The sequence below is a fragment of the Halyomorpha halys genome, unplaced genomic scaffold (assembly GCF_000696795.3).
Source record: "Halyomorpha halys isolate HHAL.00 unplaced genomic scaffold, Hhal_1.1 Scaffold384.1, whole genome shotgun sequence".
NCBI classification, from domain to species: domain Eukaryota; kingdom Metazoa; phylum Arthropoda; class Insecta; order Hemiptera; family Pentatomidae; genus Halyomorpha; species Halyomorpha halys.
Window position 1 is genome coordinate 671,768 of NW_027107790.1, and position 13,566 is coordinate 685,333.

Below are 13,566 nucleotides of genomic sequence, written 5' to 3' on the forward strand. Positions count from 1 at the left end.
AAAACTAACCGAAATAGTCATTAGCAATGAAGGTAAGGGTTTCTTGCACCCAGGATATTTTAAAAATAGAATAGCTAAAAATTCAGAGGTTAAATATATATATATATATATCTTCAAAGGCGCAGGTAACTCAGGAATATTTAATAGACTGTATAATTTTTTTTTTTTATTCTGATACCAGACGAATTTATATCGGGCTCTTTTTTGATCCAATCGCCCAAAACCATTTAGGGGTTTTGACACCTGCATGCAAATGGTCTGAAAAATAACTGAAGCCCAAAATGTTTTAAGAATTCAATGTCCCCTAAGAATTCGTTATCATAATTCCAGTTTACATTAATACTTACTTTTGTTAGACGATGAGACTCAAATACCAGATGATGATGATGGCACCTAAATTAATAAATGCCAAATTATGATGATAGATTCTTACGGGAAATTAAATTATAAAAAGATTTTGTAGGAAGATAGTCCGGGTGGCGGTTAATAAAGGTATCAAAATAATAAAAGAAAACTATTTTGATACATTTATTGAACGCCACCAAAAAAAGATTTTGTTCTTTTTTTTCGATTCACAACTCAAAAATGCTACCTACATAAATTCGTCTTAAAATTGTACTTGATATCAGAGTATAAAAAAAGAAGAAAAAAAATACCCCATCTCATTGGAGTAATTCCAGAGTTAGGTGTACTGGATAAGAACTCTAACCATATCCAGTACAACTTACTCTGAAATTTTCAATGTGATGGGGTAATTTTTATTTTTTTATAGATTACGAATACCCTGAAGATACATACTGCATAACCCACAGTTATTGCCCAGCTAAAATCAAACAAAAATTCCAAATTTGGTAGGAGTTAATGTGGTGAACATGAGTACTTGGACATCCTGTAAACATCGAAGTGAGCTATAGTTGATATAAGAGAAACCTGGGATGTTAGGCATTGATAGTAGGTTGGTATTTCTCTTTTCTTTGATATTATTTAATTTTCAGGTGTGGGATATTGGTGACGCACTAAACAGCTGGAATTACCCCTGGAAATTTGGTACGTTTTCAAGGGGATCAGGGAACATTTTATTTTTACCTTGGTAAATGATTTTTTCGAGTACAAAAAAAATATTTGTTTTGTTCAATTGCATCTAACCACTTTGGAAAGTGGCACCAATCTCTAATCCATACTTACTGTGTATTAATAAATTACAAAAAAAAATAATAATAAAAGTTTATTAATCAAATAAATACATTCTTTATAGTAATTTCGATTGACTTTGCTACCATATAGAATAATGATATAAAAAAAATTAGTATTTTAACTGCTTAGTGTAGATAAAAATATTCCTTATAAAGGAATGAAAGTACTATAAAATGCGGCATTTTAGAAAATTATAATTATGAAATGAAAAGGATAGGTAAGGGAGATATACGATAAACACATTTTTTTGTTTAAGAAATTTTGATGATTTTTGTAACCATAAAAGATAATAGTCGTAATAGTACAAGACCCCAAGAGGAGAAAAAAGGCAGTTATTTCACCCCAATTTTTTAATACTTAATCGAAAACTAGGTATAATTACTAGTCAAAATTGATGAGTCTGCCAAGTATAGGTAGGAGGAATAAAAAATGGCGGCTGTTTCAAAACGTTAAAAATAATTAATTTTTTATTCGTAGCTCTGTATCTTAAAAACTACCAACAACAATAGAAAATCTAAGAGAGCATCACTTAAAGTAGAGTAAATTTGCTAAAATGTAAGCCCTAATAGAGTTATTTACATTAAATAATTCTCGAGATATAGCTTTTTGAAAATTAACATTTTTTATCTTCGCAGGGTACTACTCCTTATTATGATATGTGATAAAATAAATTGATTTATAGTTGTTCGGAAAAATTTTCAAATACCAAATTCATATTTATAAGCGAATATCATAAAAACTACTACCCCTACGAAGATAAATGTCATAAATTCCTTCATAGTAAGTTAAAGTTCATTTATTTTGAGTGTTGGCAGACATATCCGCGTCTTATGGGTCAAGAGATATATTTTTTCAAAAATCCAACATTTTATACGAACAACTAGAAATTAACATTTTGTGAGTTTATTTTGTCAAATTTCATAAAAACTACTACTCCTACAAAGATAAACATTATTAACTATTTTATAGTAAATTTAACTAGCTTTAATTTGAGTGCAAACGTACATCTGTAGATCTAATGGTTTCTGAAATAGGTTTTTCATACGTAAAACTTATTGTCCGAACAACAATAAATCAATTTATTTTAGCAAATATCATGAAAACTACTACTCCTATGAAGATAAAGGTCATAAACTACTTTATAGCACATTAAACTAGCTAATAGACATCTGTACGTCACATAGTTCCTGAGATATAGGTTTCTCAAAATAAATTAACTAACTACTGATATTTCAGTACATTTTTATGGTTTTTAAAACGCTATATCTCGAACTATTGGACATAAATAGCTCTATTAAGGCTAATATTTCAGCAAATTTAGACTTCTTTAATTGATGTTCTCTTAGGTTTTCTAGTGTTGTTGGTAGTTTTAAAGATATAGAGCTCCGAATGAAAAATTAATGTTTCTTAAGGTTTTGAAACAGCCGCCATTTTTTATTCCCCCTACCTATACTTGGCAGACACATCAATTTTGACTAGTAATTATACATAGTTTTCATTAAAGTAATCAAAAATTGGGGTGAGATAACTTCCTTTTTTTTTCTTCCCGGCTCTTGTACTATAATGTTAGTTCAACATTAGAAAATGCAAGGATATTATCATTAGTTTCAACTTAAAATGTTACTGGGCATTTTTTATAGGCTTTAATTAAATAAACAACTTTAATAGGTAACCTTTTTTATATCAAATTTACGTTTATTAGGGGAAAAAAAGTGCATATTGGCCTAAGCATTAAAGCTACTGCATTAGATATTGGATCGTCATATTATAATCTAAGCAAAAAACTAATGCTATAACTGAACTTGGATTAGTCGAAGAAATGAACCGAATTTTTTTAACAGCTGATAACTTAAATTTTTTTCACTTTTCTCATGCTCAATCTAACCAGTATGACTTTGATGACCTTATAGTATGAGTTATGTAGTGTTGTCAAAACTAACCGAAATAGTCATTAGCAATGAAGGTAAGGGTTTCTTGCACCCAGGATATTTTAAAAATAGAATAGCTAAAAATTCAGAGGTTAAATGTCGAAAACAGCGTTTTATTTTTCTTTACTAATATGATTTTGGGACTTTTAATAATTATATTATATACATTACCACTTAAAGTTTTTTTTTTGTTAATAGTTTTTGGTTTTTTTCTGTTGTTTCAAAATATCATAGCCGTTTTCAACTTTTTTGCGCTTTTAGTGCAAGGTCGGGACATTTCAGTTTAATTGACAGTCATCTAATCCTCATTTTAAGCCATATATAGATAAATTTGTCATCTGTGAGCCATCAGAAGAACGTTTAATGCTTGGCACATACTCAATTAACAGATTTTGCTAAAAAAAAATAAATGATAATTGGCAAAAATATAAACGAAGATGTGTGGATTTTATTATAACAAAACCTTTGCTTAGAACCAGTGACTATATATTTAAAAAAAAAAATATCTATTTATGTCTAGTTTTAAAATATCATCGCCGTTTTTAACATTTTTGCGCTTTTAGTGATAGGTCCTGGACTTTTAAGGTTTATTGATAGAATCATATAATCATAATGTGTTCATTTTAAGTAATGTATAGATGAATTTGTGATCCGTGAGCTAGAAAAGGAAAGTTTAATGCTTGCCACAAACTCAATTAACAGATTTTGATAAAAAAAAAAAAAGTAAACGATAATTGGCAAAAATATAAACGAAAACGTGTGGATTTTTTTAAATAAGAAAACCCCTTACATATAACCAGTGACTATATAACTAAAGGAAACTCAGAATTTAAGTTTAAGGCTAAAAACATCAACCGCAAATCATGGACTAAAAAAAAAAAAATTTAAATTATTTATAAAAAGCATCAAAAAAAGAAGAAACAAAAGTAACACACTTGCTAACATAAAAAACCGATGAGATTACGAGAGGTGCAGAAATAGCTTTCAGGAACACTTGCCAAAGAGATGCTGCAAATATAGTCCATATGATCTCAAGTTCTTCCTCAACATCAGATTTTACGGAAACCAAGAAGTACTAATAGGAAACAGGCCAAAATGCTCGGAAGTATACAGTTAAAGAAGAATTTGCTATATTTATTAGCTGTAGATTAAGAAAACATTAATTAAATATATCAATTTGCTTTTCGAAATTTTGTCTTTATAGTAACATAATTAAACAGTCTTAAAAACTATTTTTTGAACAATATCTTTCGCTCGAACGAATGATGTTGTTTGAGTATTCATAATATTCAACAAGGATTCTTTTCACCTTATAACAGCTTGATACATAAAGAACAAATAACTTCCTAGAGAAAAATATTTTAGAAAGTAAATGGAACAGTAATGGATACTAAGGATACAGTGCTTTCAAAGAAAAATTAAATAGTGATTTCTGATTCTCCTTTTCATTTTTAGTAGTCCCGAAAACCAACCACGGGTTCTTGCTTGCTTAGTAAAACGCATCTTCCGACTCAACCTAGTAATTTTTCCCCATTAAACCCATTTACCGTATAGTACAAGAGCCGAGAAGAAAAAATAGGCTGTTATTTCACCCCAATTTTTGATTACTTTGATGAAAACTATGTATAATTACTAGTTAAAATTGATGAGACTGGCAAGTATAGTTAAGGGGAACAAAAAATGGCAGCTGTTTCAAAACATTAAAAATAATTAATTTTTTATTCGGAGCTCTGTATCTTAAAAACTACCAACAACACTAGAAAATCTAAAAGAACACTATTTAAAGAAGAGTAAATTTGCTGAAATATGAGCCCTAATAGAGCTATTTACGTTCAATAGTTCTCGAGATATAGCCTTTTAAAAAGCAACATTTCATAAAAATGTACTCAAATATCAGTAGTTAGTTAATTTATTTTGAGAAATCTATATCTCAGGAACTATGTGACGTATAGATGTGTATTAGCACTGAAAATAAAGTAAATTTAACTTCCTATAAAGTAGTTTATGACACTTATCTTCGTAGGGGGTAGTATTTTTTATGATATTCGCATATAAATATAAATTTGGCGAATGAAAATTTGTACGAACAACTATAAATCTATTTTTTTTTTTTTTAACAAATATAAAAACTATTACTCCTACGAAGATAAACAAACAATATAACTACATTATAGCACATTAAGCTAGCTTCTATTTGAGTGCTAATAGACATCTGTACGTCAAATGGTTTTTGAGATATAGATTTTTCAAAATAAATTCACTAACTTAACTACTGATCTTTCACTACGCTCTGTACAACATTTTTATGAAATGTTGCTTTTTAAAAAGGTATATCTCGAGAACTATTGGACGTAAATGGCTCTATTAGGGCTTATATTTTAGCAACTTTATTCTACTTTAAATGATGCTCTCTTAGATTTTTTATTGTTGTTGGTAGTTTTAAAGATATAGATCTCCGAATAAATTATTTTTAACGTTTTGAAACAGCCGCCATTTTTTATTCCCCATAACTATACTTGCCAGACTCATCAATTTTGATTAGTAATTATACACGGTTTTCAATTAAATAATCAAAATTGGGGTGAAATAACTGCCTTTTTTATCCTCTTGGGCTCTGGTACTAGTAAAGAAAAATCTTTAATAGCCTACTAATAATTCAAAATTAGTTTTCACAAAAATTCTAGCAAAAATGCTGAAACGTAAGTACATCATAATATATTACAGATATGGTGCATAGAAAATTATGCAATACTGAAACATAAAAAAAATACAGAATTATGGATGAGCTATGATGAATTAGAATTTGTAATTGTATCGGATAGTAGAGATTAGGCCGATTAATTTGTCTAATTTATTTATTTATTGATTAATTTATATGTCTAATTGATTTTGATGTTAAAGCTATTTTTAATGAGGTCGAGAAAATTTTATATATTTATTTTCAAAACAATTTGTGAAAAATAACCAATATATTGGCTTTATAATAATACAGGGCATTTCAAATGTATGCAATAGCTAAATATCTAAAACTTGTATTTCCAAATCAATAACTAAATTAAATTAAATCTGAACCACCACAACCCATAAAAGATGAGGGGTGCAGTACTTTGTAACGAAGTACTGTTACTAAACCAACGGTTGTGCAAGGAAGTGATTTATTCAGAATCACGCTTGACAGCCAGATTTTTACCCAATTAAAGGTACGTGGGTAGGTGAACCTAGGTTGGTGAGGCTGACTCAACGGCTATAGGTGACTCGCCTTACCAATGAGCTATCAACTCCCTCCTAAACAATAAAGAAAACTTAATTCATCTGAACCTTCCGCTCAAAATCAAAAAGGTATGAAAAGTAATTTAAATAACGCCATTATACTGCTGATCAAATTAAAATTGATGGAATTAATGAACATTTGCAAAAGTAATAACAGATTTCAAAGGCTAGTGGTATCATAATTCAGGAAAAAAATTGTTTCGATTTTATTATGTTAGTTGGAAACATTTTTTTAGATAAAATAAAAGAAAAAGGCTTATTTACAGTATATTTTGGCATAAACGTTAAGAAAGCTCCTGGATGATAATATTTGTAACCATGTAAAATAAATTAAACAAAATTCTCAACTTCCCAGCAGCATTGAGCCCATTTGCTTAAAAACCATGTGCTAGCAGATAGGCTAAGTGCATTAGAGATAGAATTATAAATATAAGATATAACATATAGGAAGTCGTTTAAGACGATGAACTGCTTATGGTTTGAAATGATGAATTACAAGCATAACCAAAAGTAAAAATTATCACTGGTCATTAAAAAATATATATATAATATTAAATATATATAAAAAATAAAAAAATAAAAATTAATTACTAGTCCACACCTATAGGCTTAATCATTTTCATAGAGAAAACTATATGTGTTCACTATAGTCGATAGTGAAATACGCCTTTCAAACCCGAACTACACATATGAAATTTACCGATTATTTATAAAAATTACCACAAATTTCTCAGACCTTTATTTGATCAAAAATTAAGTTTGCCACCGTACATTACATCATTAAAGTCAGCCGCAACCAAAAAATTAAATATACTCCGGTTTTTTAATGGCACATAGATTCGGATAAGTTCATCATGTTAAAACTATATAGGACATTAGTCTGTGCTAAGCAGGATTATGGGTCTTTTATCTATGGCTCTCCCCTTGTTTTTAGATACATACCGCGGATATCCTCGTCGCCGCGGTATAAACGAATAATAAAAGTAGACACTTGAATCAATAAAAAGTGCTAGCTGCACATAGTCGAATAGTATTAATAGTTGTGAGCATTAATACTACCAATAGTCCAAAATCCCATGAAGAAAACAAAATATTTATTTCATTCCAATTTTGAATCACTTAAATGAAAACTTCATACAGTTTAATAACCACAAAGTCCAAATTTATGGCTCTGCCAATCATAGTAAGGGAGAATAAAGAATGGCGGCTGTTCCAAAAGCTACTAAAATTCGTCCTTGAGTTTTTTAATTAAAAGAAATATTACAGGCAGTTTCAGTTACAAAAAGGTTCATATTTCCCTAAACTATAAAGTTTACGTTATTAGAGAAAAACGCTTTTGCTCTATCTACCTAAAAGTACCAACACTAAAAACCGCCAGAGTACCTAATTTAAAATAGAGGAAACTTTCTTAAAAATTGAGATCTAATAGAGATCTTTAGGTTGAATAGTTCTTGAGATATAGTTTTTCAAAAAAGCAACATTGTTTTTTTCTCAATATAACCTTGGCGGGGAGTCATGTTTTTCATTTTGTGAGGTCGCCAATCAATAAAAAAAGTCATCATTCGAACCAAAGCCGCCCGCAGATATTAGATTGATAGTCCTGCGCCTAACCACTTTAGCTACGGACGGCCCAAATAGGCTGGATTGGTTTTGGTTCAATCAATACTTGTCACATCTACATCAGATATACCTTATAAGAGCATGAATTTACGTCTAACCAAATTTTGGAAATTCTTCACCAACTACTTTTGACACTTAATAGACCCTGACAGTTTTCAAAATTGATAGGCCTACCAAAGTCTATTAATTATTTGGAATGGGTACTTTATACTGTAAATTCATACTAAAATTATGGCAGAAATGACGGTCGTAACGCAAGAATATTATTCTTCGATAATATTTGAATAATAGCTATTTGGTTACGAACTTTGCCGAGATTTGACTTCGGAAAACATGAACCGTGGAAACAGCAGTTCAAAATAGAAAAAAAAAAAAAAAAAAAAACCCTGAAAGAATAAAAGTGACTTATCATCAAATAATTCATTGAGAACCTTATATTTTGTTTTTGAAATTTAAATAGTTATATTTCTATACGCTCAGCAGTGGAAAAGTGGAAACGTTTTCAGTTGCAATGGTAACTCTTAAGTAATTAACTCTAATGCACGTATATTGAATTCAAAGCTTATTAATAAAATTTAAATTAATTAATTTACGAGTTAATTACAATTCGAAAGAATCAAAAACGAAACTAAGAAATATCGTTAATATATAAAATCTACCAAATACATATCGCCTCACACTCAAAACATGGAATTTCTTCAAAGGATAAAAATACAAGGCAAAGAAAGACCGGATATACCTACTTCACACATTCAATACCCAACTGGCTCAAATCTGCAGACAGAATAAGATCGAAAGTGTCAAGTTGGGTCGGAGCCCAGTATAAATGTTAGACCAAAATATAAATTACACATCTAAAGGATTAAAATACAGAAGGGAAATATAGATAAATGGTGACCGGTAAGTCTTCAGGTTGAAAATAGACATTCAAAACAACAAAAAAGTCCCTGAGTGGGGCCAAGGTGTTGTGGGGAGGGAACACCTTTACCTAGATTGAACTATAGGATTGGAACTATAGGAGACTCCTCCAATGCAAGGGGAACGAAACCTCAAAGGACGCTCTTCCCAAAACCGTTCGTGCGCGACTTAAGTCGCATCCTACCCGAAGTGGGTTTGATTTTGCCAAATATGTAGGCCATAAAAAAAATTCCCTAGTAAGGGACAGCAGCTTCGCCAGAACTGGCATGTGACCGCAAATAATAAGAGTTACATGTGTCTAGACATCTACAGGCGAAGTTGGTTACCGGCAGTACGGTTGTAGAAGTGCTACAGGACCTTATCCTTTGAAGACCACCGAAGTCAGAGGAGTTCAACCGCAAGGTGCAAAAAGTTCCAACGCTTAAACGAAGCAGATGGAAGAAAACAGAACTCCATGCACTTACTTCCCATTATAGGAAGAACGCAGAAGAAGAAATCGCCGGTCAACCGAGCATATTTCATAATTATGATGAAGAATTTTAACAGAAAATTGGATTCTTACATTTCATTAATGTTTATCATTTATTGATGTAATAAATGATTAATTTAATTAAAGAATCTTTACATAACAATTTTGGAGTTCTAACACTGGAGTTTCCCATTGCAGCATTTTCCAGTTTAATTTTTATTTCCCTACCTATTCCAGAATTGCAAAATTCCAGAATTTTCTAGTTTTTTGCAGATCTAGCACCCTGTAAATATAATACTAAATGCGGTCAAATAATTTTTTTACTGGAAAATGTTTTAAGATCATTTAAATTTGTGAAGTTCTGAAGAAATTCGTTCTGTTTCTATTTTATTCAAATTAAAACATTTCAATGTGAATAGTAAGGGATCCCAAAATATGCTTACTGTTATAAAAATTAGAGAGTTCATATAAAGTTGAAAAAAAAAAAAAAAAATTCACTAACTTGGTAAATTTTTTAATTAATATTTTCCCAGAACAGTAAATGAAAGAACAATTCATTTTAAGCAAAATATTAAAACATAAAGTTGGTACATAAGTAAATAAATGTTTCTGATTAAGTTAGTTATTGAGAACAAAACATACATTAATTATAACGTTAAAATTCCTTCCCTTCGCCTTTTTTCCCTTTGTTTTCAAGTATCAATGAAACATTTAAATTACTATATATCTGAAGAGCAAACACGATCTTAGTTATGGAATTTTACTGATCTCTACTTTTTTATTCTTTAATACTACGCAGTTATTTTTTTACTTAAACAACTATACAATAAAATGTATAGTACGAGGAAGTATTGCGATCGTGAATATTTTTTTTATTCATCAATTAAAATATCTGAAAATAGTCACATAACGTTTAATTATTTATTACATGTGTTAATTACAAATAATAAATGTCTGTTCTGTTCACTCACACGACTATCCTTACTGCTTCCTAAAACGATAAAAATAAGAATATTTAATGCAAAAAAATTAAATGAGAAATAACAGTAATCTGATATCCACAACAAACAATTTACTTTATTATTGCCCCCCCCCATCAATTCATTTCTGATATACAGGGATGGTTATCTACAGGTAACCACCTACTGTAACCAGGGTAGGTGGATCAAGTTTTCATTCCGTGGGACCGTCACGAAATAAAAGTCAACTCTCCTAGGCTGAATCCGTACCAGCGCCATTGCTGATGCTAGGTTGCTAAGGTGACTCACTCGATTACAAACGGTCTCACATTAACAACAAACCGAACGCAGTTTGATTAACTTCCCAACTAAGACTTGTAATGGTGGCATCTCGGATATTCCCCACTCCAACCCTACCTAACAAGCCAACGGAGACCAATAAAGCCGTTTGTTTTTTTTTGGCAGCTTGCCCAGCCCCCATTATATTCCTTCCTCTTAACTAAAATATAACCAGATAACGTTAAGATTATCGATTATCATTCAACAACCTGTTTCTAAAACACCTCAATGTAATGTGACTTCACCGTTTCAGCGAAATGTAACATCAGTCACTACAGTTTACACGATTAACGTGACCAGATGTTTCTGCCCTACAGCCTATTACCCCTATACCCTATATACCCTGACACCCTATTTCTTACTTGTATAATCGCACAGGGGTCTTTTTGTAAAATTAAAAAATCGATTTCTGTACAATAAACATTTCTATCTTTCTATAAACGTTCAACTAATAATCTCCCGTTTTTATCTTTGAACTAATTTATCTCGGCAAATTCGACGAGGAACCTCATAATGATTAAATATCCTGGTAACGCAAAACAAAATTAATATTCATCACAAATATCTACTACAAAATGTTTTAGATTTTTGTTGATAAGATATTATTATATTACTCTTTTAATTTGGTCGTTAACCCCCAAAGAATTCTTATGAGTGGAGGTAAATTAGCACAAATACTATTCGTCGAATATAACAAGAGACTGGATTTCCGTGTAATAGCTATTTTAGAATTCAGCCAAACTCGGCAGGAATTCGAATCATGAAAAGACCGTTCTATTTATAGTGGTTTTATATTGCACGAATCTGCACGAAACAACATTTTTTGAGTTTTAAATATGATATCATAGTATAAACTTACAAATTTGTGTGATTCATAAAAAAAAAATTAAATAAATAATTATGTAACGAAACTAAAAAGTAATAGGACTAAGACTAAGAAGGAATAGGTGTTGTTTAAAGGAAAGAATGGACGAGGATTGGCGAATGGAGATGGGAAGAGAATTCCAGAAGGAATTTGCACGTATGACGAAGTATTTGCTGAAGGGTGCAGCTCTATAGGAGGGCATATAAAAATCAATCGGTTGGGATCTGGTGTTTAAGGAGGAGATCAAGGATATAGGTAGGTTTTTTGATTTTAAGAATTTGGAATAGGAAAACACCAAGGAGGTATTGCCTTCGGGAGGTTGGATAGACCCACTTATAACTCGGTATACCAACGGGAGATTATGAGAGCGCCTAGGAAACCCTAAGATAAATGCTGCGATCTGCTGGAGGTGGAGACAAACCCCTATCCCTTTGAAGAAACAGGTCATTTAGGAAATCAAAAGTTGACGCTCGCTGCAATACGATTAAGTTTTTAAGCTAAAATTATGTTCATAAAAATACATTTTCAGGATAGCAAGTCCAGTTTCTATGTGTATGATTTGTATTGAAAAATATTAAAATTTATAAAATTAAAATTTCCTATAAAAATGTATAATTAGTCATTATATTTCTCATTTAGTATTAGTGGTAATGAATAAGATCATTTTAACATTCGGAGGAGAGGGAGGGGACGCGTGCCCATAGTCTGGTGGGCGGTACGACAATGGTAGGAGGGGTAATATTTCAAAATTCTTAATAATTGTATTTGGATCTCGTAACAATACTAAAATATTATAATTTTTCCTATTCTGTTGAGTTTCAATATTTCACTAACTATAACTATTTAAGTAAAATGTAGCAAACAGCAAGCAGACTGCGTAGCCAATGCTGCCAGAGAATATCTGAACGTCCAACACTCGATGGCGATGGTACAGACGGCAGTGGCGTTGAAAGGAGCGCCGGGTGAAGAATTGTATGGAGAAGGAGAGGCTAACAAACAACAAATTTTAATTTTCCAAAATGTATTATTTTTTAAGCAAATATAAGACAATACACAACAAATCAGGTTATAAACATTAATTTTCTTTTTAATATGAAATGTTTCATGATAAAGTTTCAAATTAAAAAAAATATATATAATAAACAATACCAATAAATTATATAAAGAAAACAAAAATAAAAAATTTAAAAAGAGAATTCTGGTGGCGTTAAGGAACAGATAAATCTAACACCAGCGACTTTGGGAACAAATCGCAACTCCAAATTTAAGGAAAACCCAGACCTATAAAATACAACTCTTACGAGCACATCTTATGAATTATAACCCTCTATTGACATTTTTCATCTGTAAAATACGTTGAAACTGAAATAAAGTCGATTATTCGAGGTATTACTGGCTTATAATTTTGGATATTTGGTAGTATATTCGAATGTGGTAAGGATATATTTTTATATATGGTAAGAAATATCATTTAATATAAGCTACTCGTAAAAACTACCTATATTTATTTTTACAAATAAAATTTCTGTAACAGTTGTTTTGTTTTTATCCAGGAATTAGAAAAAACATACACCGGCATCAAAATTAAAGATCAAGAATTTCATCCTCGGTTTAATCGTTCAGCTCATTTAACTGCAAATGAGAATCAATAAAATCGATTTATTTAAGAAGCCACTTTACTTCCAAAGTATTTCTCCACATAAAAATATATCTGGCCTTGATTCTTTTTTCTATTACATAATTTTTGTTATTTTTAACACTTTTTTAATTTTCAAATTTATTTCTAAGAAGAGTTGCCCCTCTGCCCCCCACGTTTCTACGTCAATGGCGATAGACAAAATGTGAACATTATTCCTAAATTGTATACAAATCGTACAGTGTATATATTTTAATTTAAATAAAGTTGTTTAAATGTTAACTTCATTACCTAGAATTGTTGTTAGGTTTCTATTTATTTTTTAAATTTCCGAATGTTTAAAACTATAAATAAGTAAATATACATAT

At 30.5% G+C, this 13,566-nt stretch overlaps 1 protein-coding gene across 2 annotated transcripts in view; it reads right to left on the bottom strand.

Moving 5' to 3' along the window:
* Positions 1 to 13,566, bottom strand: part of Galphas (G protein alpha s subunit) — a 208,604-nt gene that overhangs the window by 101,956 nt on the left and 93,082 nt on the right. The gene's annotated exons all lie outside the window — the stretch shown is intronic.